Raw genomic sequence first — 7,290 nt, 5'->3', positions numbered from 1 at the left:
TTGAGAAGAAAACTTCTTTTATAGTCACTTATGCCTTCAAAAGCTTTATTTATGCCTTTAAATGATCATATAATCTCATAATTGATTTTAAGTTAATTTTTTTTACATTTTTTGTTAAAACAGATTATAATTGATTGTTTACCTTGAGAATAGTGAGGCGAAAGCCATCCACTGATAAGAAAATTTCATTTATAGTCACTCATCCCCTCGAAAGTCTTATTACTAGTTTTAAATGGTATATAATCTAATAATTGATTTTAAGTTGAATTTTTTTACATTTTTGTTTAAAACAGATTATAATTGAATGTTTACCTCAAGAAACGTGATGCAAAAACCATTCATTGAGAAGAAAACTTCTTTTATAGTCACTTATGCCTTCAAAAGCTTTATTTATGCCTTTAAATGATCATATAATCTCATAATTGATTTTAAGTTGAATTTTTCTACATTTTTGGTTAAAACAGATTATAATTGAATGTTTACGTTGAGAAACGTGAAGCAAAAACCATTCAATGAGAAGAAAACTTCTTTTATAGTCACTTATGCCTTCAAAAGCTTTATTTATGCCTTTAAATGACCATATAATCTCATAATTGATTTTAAGTTTAATTTTTCTACATTTTTGGTTAAAACAGATTATAATTAAATGTTTACCTCGGGAAACGTGAAGCAAAAACCATTCATTTAGAAGAAAACTTCTTTTATAGTCACTTATGCCTTCAAAAGCTTTATTTATGCCTTTAAATGATCATATAATCTCATAATTGATTTTAAGTTGAATTTTTCTACATTTTTGGTTAAAACAGATTATAATTGAATGTTTACGTCGAGAAACGTGAAGCAAAAACCATTCAATGAGAAGAAAACTTCTTTTATAGTCACTTATGCCTTCAAAAGCTTTATTTATGCCTTTAAATGACCATATAATCTCATAATTGATTTTAAGTTTAATTTTTCTACATTTTTGGTTAAAACAGATTATAATTGATTGTTTACCTCGGGAAACGTGAAGCAAAAACCATTCATTTAGAAGAAAACTTCTTTTATAGTCACTTATGCCTTCAAAAGCTTTATTTATGCCTTTAAATGACCATATAATCTCATAATTGATTTTAAGTTGAATTTTTTTACATTTTTGTTTAAAACAGATTATAATTGAATGTTTACCTTGGGAAACGTGAAGCAAAAACCATTCATTGAGAAGAAAACTTCTTTTATAGTCACTTATGCGTTCAAAAGCTTTATTTCTCCCTTTAAATGATCATATAATCTCATAATTGATTTTAAGTTGAATTTTTTTACATTTTGGGTTAAAACAGATTATAATTGAATGTTTACCTCGGGAAACGTGAAGCAAAAACCATTGATTGAGAAGAAAACTTCTTTTATAGTCACTTATGCCTTTAAAAGCTTTATTTCTCCCTTTAAATGATTCTATAATCTTATAATTTATTTTATGTTGAATTTTTTTACATTTTGCGTTAAAACAGATTATAATTGAATGTTTACCTCGAGAAACGTGATGCAAAAATCATTCATTGAGACGAAAACTTCTTTTATAGTCACTTATGCCTTCAAAAGCTTTATTTCTCCCTTTAAATGATCATCTAATCTCATAAGTGATTTTAAGTTGAATTGTTTTACATTTTTGGTTAAAACAGATTATAATTGAATGTTTACCTCCGGGAAACATGAAGCAAAAACCATTCATCGAGAAGAAAACTTCTATTATAGTCACTTATGCCTTCAAAAGCTTTATTTCTCCCTTTAAATGGTTATATAATCTCATAATTGATTTTAAGTTTAATTTTTTTTACATTTTTGGTTAAAACAGATTATATATGATTGTTTTCCTTGAGAATAGTGAGGCGAAAGCCATCCATTGATAAGAAAATTCCATTTATAGTCACTCATCCCCTCGAAAGTCTTATTGCTAGTTTTAAATGGTTATATAATCTCATAATTGATTTTAAGTTGAATTTTTTGACATTTTTGTTTAAAACAGATTATAATTGAATGTTACCACGAGAAACGTGATGCAAAAACCATTCATTGAGAAGAAAACTTCTTTTATAGTCACTTATGCCTTCAAAAGCTTTATTTATGCCTTTAAATGATCATATAATCTCATAATTGATTTTAAGTTGAATTTTTCTACATTTTTGGTTAAAACAGATTATAATTGAATGTTTACCTCGGGAAACGTGAAGCAAAAACCATTCAATGCGAAGAAAACTTCTTTTATAGTCACTTATGCCTTCAAAAGCTTTATTTATGCCTTTAAATGACCATAAAATCTCATAATTGATTTTAAGTTGAATTTTTTTACATTTTTGTCTAAAACAGATTATAATTGAATGTTTACCTCGGGAAACGTGAAGCCAAAACCATTCATTGAGGAGAAAACTTCTTTTATAGTCACTTATGCCTTCAAAAGCTTTATTTCTCCCTTTAAATGATCATATAATCTCATAATTGATTTTAAGTTGAATTTTTTTACATTTTGGGTTAAAACAGATTATAATTGAATGTTTACCTCGAAAAACGTGAAGCGAAAACCATTCATTGAGAAGAAAACTTCTTTTATAGTCACTTATTCCTTCAAAAGCTTTATTTCTCCCTTTAAATGATCATATAATCTCCTAATTGATTTTAAGTTGAATTTTTTTTACATTTTGGGTTAAAACAGAATATAATTGAATGTTTACCTCAGAAAACGTGAAGCAAAAACCATTCATCGAGAAGAAAACTTCTTTTCTAGTCACTTATGCCTTCAAAAGCTTTATTTCTCGCTTTAAATGGTTATATAATCTCATAATTGATTTTAAGTTGAATTGTTTTTACATTTTTGGTTAAAACAGATTATAATTGATTGTTGACCTTGAGAATCGTGAGGCGAAAGCCATCCATTGATAAGAAAATTCCATTTATAGTCACTCATGCCCTCGAAAGCCTTATTACTAGCTTTAAATGGTTATATAATCTCATAATTGATTTTACGTTGAATTTTTTTACATTTTTGTTTAAAACAGATTATAATTGAATGTTTACCTCGAGAAACGTGATGCAAAAACCATTCATTGAGAAGAAAACTTCTTTTATAGTCACTTATGCCTTCAAAAGCTTTATTTATGCCTTTAAATGATCATATAATCTCATAATTGATTTTAAGTTGAATTTTTCTACATTTTTGGTTAAAACAGATTATAATTGAATGTTGACCTCGGGAAACATGAAGCAAAAACCGTTCAATGAGAAGAAAACTTCTTTTATAGTCACTTATGCCTTCAAAAGCTTTATTTATGCCTTTAAATGACCATATAATCTCATAATTGATTTTAAGTTCAATTTTTCTACATTTTTGGTTAAAACAGATTATAATTGAATGTTTGCCTCGGGAAACGTGAAGCAAAAACCATTCATTGAGAAGAAAACTTCTTTTATGGTCACTTATGCCTTCAAAAGCTTTATGTATGCCTTTAAATGATCATATAATCTCATAATTGATTTTAAGTTGAATTTTTTTACATTTTTGTTTAAAACAGATTATAATTGAATGTTTACCTCGGGAAACGTTAAGCAAAAACCATTCATTCAGAAGAAAACTTCTTTTATGGTCACTTATGCCTTCAAAAGCTTTATTTATGCCTTTAAATGACCATATAATCTCATAATTGATTTTAAGTTTAATTTTTCTACATTTTTGGTTAAAACAGATTATAATTGAATGTTTACCTCGGGAAACGTGAAGCAAAAACCATTCATTGAGATGAAAACTTCTTTTATAGTCACTTATGCCTTCAAAAGCTTTATTTCTCACTTTAAATGATTATATAACCTTATAATTTATTTTAAGTTGAATTTTTTTACATTTTGGGTTAAAGCAGATTATAATTGAATGTTTACCTCGAGAAACGTGATGCAAAAACCATTCATTGAGAAGAAAACTTCTTTTATATTCACTTATGCCTTCAAAAGCTTTATTTCTCCCATTAAATGATCATATAATCTCATAATGGATTTTAAGTTGAATTTTTTTACATTTTTGGTTAAAACAGATTATAATTGAATGTTTACCTCATGAAACGTGAAGCAAAAACCATTCATCGAGAAGAAAACTTCTGTTATAGTCACTTATTCCTTCAAAAGCTTTATTTCTCCCTTTAAATGGTTATATAATCTCATAATTGATTTTAAGTTTAATTTTTTTTACATTTTTGGTTAAAACAGATTATAATTGATTGTTTACCTTGAGAATAGTGAGGCGAAAGCCATCCATTGATAAGAAAATTCCATTTATAGTCACTCATCCCCTCGAAAGCCTTATTACTAGCTTTAAATGGTTATATAATCTCATAATTGATTTTAAGTTGAATTTTTTAAATTTTTGTTTAAAACAGATTATAATTGAATGTTTACCTCGAGAAACGTGATGCAAAAACCATTCATTGAGAAGAAAACTTCTTTTATAGTCACTTATGCCTTCAAAAGCTTTATTTATGCCTTTAAATGATCATATAATCTCATAATTGATTTTAAGTTAATTTTTTTTACATTTTTGGTTAAAACAGATTATAATTGATTGTTTACCTTGAGAATAGTGAGGCGAAAGCCATCCACTGATAAGAAAATTCCATTTATAGTCACTCATCCCCTCGAAAGTCTTATTACTAGTTTTAAATGGTATATAATCTAATAATTGATTTTAAGTTGAATTTTTTTACATTTTTGTTTAAAACAGATTATAATTGAATGTTTACCTCGAGAAACGTGATGCAAAAACCATTCATTGAGAAGAAAACTTCTTTTATAGTCACTTATGCCTTCAAAAGCTTTATTTATGCCTTTAAATGATCATATAATCTCATAATTGATTTTAAGTTGAATTTTTCTACATTTTTGGTTAAAACAGATTATAATTGAATGTTTACGTTGAGAAACGTGAAGCAAAAACCATTCAATGAGAAGAAAACTTCTTTTATAGTCACTTATGCCTTCAAAAGCTTTATTTATGCCTTTAAATGACCATATAATCTCATAATTGATTTTAAGTTTAATTTTTCTACATTTTTGGTTAAAACAGATTATAATTGAATGTTTACCTCGGGAAACGTGAAGCAAAAACCATTCATTTAGAAGAAAACTTCTTTTATAGTCACTTATGCCTTCAAAAGCTTTATTTATGCCTTTAAATGATCATATAATCTCATAATTGATTTTAAGTTGAATTTTTCTACATTTTTGGTTAAAACAGATTATAATTGAATGTTTACGTCGAGAAACGTGAAGCAAAAACCATTCAATGAGAAGAAAACTTCTTTTATAGTCACTTATGCCTTCAAAAGCTTTATTTATGCCTTTAAATGACCATATAATCTCATAATTGATTTTAAGTTTAATTTTTCTACATTTTTGGTTAAAACAGATTATAATTGAATGTTTACCTCGGGAAACGTGAAGCAAAAACCATTCATTTAGAAGAAAACTTCTTTTATAGTCACTTATGCCTTCAAAAGCTTTATTTATGCCTTTAAATGACCATATAATCTCATAATTGATTTTAAGTTGAATTTTTTTACATTTTTGTTTAAAACAGATTATAATTGAATGTTTACCTCGGGAAACGTGAAGCAAAAACCATTCATTGAGAAGAAAACTTCTTTTATAGTCACTTATGCGTTCAAAAGCTTTATTTCTCCCTTTAAATGATCATATAATCTCATAATTGATTTTAAGTTGAATTTTTTTACATTTTGGGTTAAAACAGATTATAATTGAATGTTTACCTCGAGAAACGTGATGCAAAAACCATTCATTGAGAAGAAAACTTCTTTTATAGTCACTTATGCCTTCAAAAGCTTTATTTATGCCTTTAAATGATCATATAATCTCATAATTGATCTTAAGTTGAATTTTTCTACATTTTTTGTTAAAACAGATTATAATTGAATGTTTACGTCGAGAAACGTGATGCAAAAACCATTCATTGAGAAGAAAACTTCTTTTATAGTCACTTATGCCTTCAAAAGCTTTATTTATGCCTTTAAATGACCATATAATCTCATAATTGATTTTAAGTTTAATTTTTCTACATTTTTGGTTAAAACAGATTATAATTGAATGTTTACCTCGGGAAACGTGAAGCAAAAACCATTCATTTAGAAGAAAACTTCTTTTATAGTCACTTATGCCTTCAAAAGCTTTATTTATGCCTTTAAATGACCATATAATCTCATAATTGATTTTAAGTTGAATTTTTTTACATTTTTGTTTAAAACAGATTATAATTGAATGTTTACCTCGGGAAACGTGAAGCAAAAACCATTCATTGAGAAGAAAACTTCTTTTATAGTCACTTATGCCTTTAAAAGCTTTATTTCTCACTTTAAATGATTATATAACCTTATAATTTATTTTAAGTTGAATTTTTTTACATTTTGGGTTAAAGCAGATTATAATTGAATGTTTACCTCGAGAAACGTGATGCAAAAACCATTCATTGAGAAGAAAACTTCTTTTATATTCACTTATGCCTTCAAAAGCTTTATTTCTCCCATTAAATGATCATATAATCTCATAATGGATTTTAAGTTGAATTTTTTTACATTTTTGGTTAAAACAGATTATAATTGAATGTTTACCTCATGAAACGTGAAGCAAAAACCATTCATCGAGAAGAAAACTTCTGTTATAGTCACTTATTCCTTCAAAAGCTTTATTTCTCCCTTTAAATGGTTATATAATCTCATAATTGATTTTAAGTTTAATTTTTTTTACATTTTTGGTTAAAACAGATTATAATTGATTGTTTACCTTGAGAATAGTGAGGCGAAAGCCATCCATTGATAAGAAAATTCCATTTATAGTCACTCATCCCCTCGAAAGCCTTATTACTAGCTTTAAATGGTTATATAATCTCATAATTGATTTTAAGTTGAATTTTTTAAATTTTTGTTTAAAACAAATTATAATTGAATGTTTACCTCGAGAAACGTGATGCAAAAACCATTCATTGAGAAGAAAACTTCTTTTATAGTCACTTATGCCTTTAAAAGCTTTATTTCTCCCTTTAAATGATTCTATAATCTTATAATTTATTTTATGTTGAATTTTTTTACATTTTGGGTTAAAACAGATTATAATTGAATGTTTACCTCGAGAAACGTGATGCAAAAATCATTCATTGAGACGAAAACTTCTTTTATAGTCACTTATGCCTTCAAAAGCTTTATTTCTCCCTTTAAATGATCATCTAATCTCATAAGTGATTTTAAGTTGAATTGTTTTACA

This window comes from Theobroma cacao, chromosome 5, assembly GCF_053813885.1.
Source record: "Theobroma cacao isolate CCN51 chromosome 5, ASM5381388v1, whole genome shotgun sequence".
In the NCBI taxonomy this organism is placed as follows: domain Eukaryota; kingdom Viridiplantae; phylum Streptophyta; class Magnoliopsida; order Malvales; family Malvaceae; genus Theobroma; species Theobroma cacao.
This window is presented reverse-complemented; position numbering follows the sequence as displayed.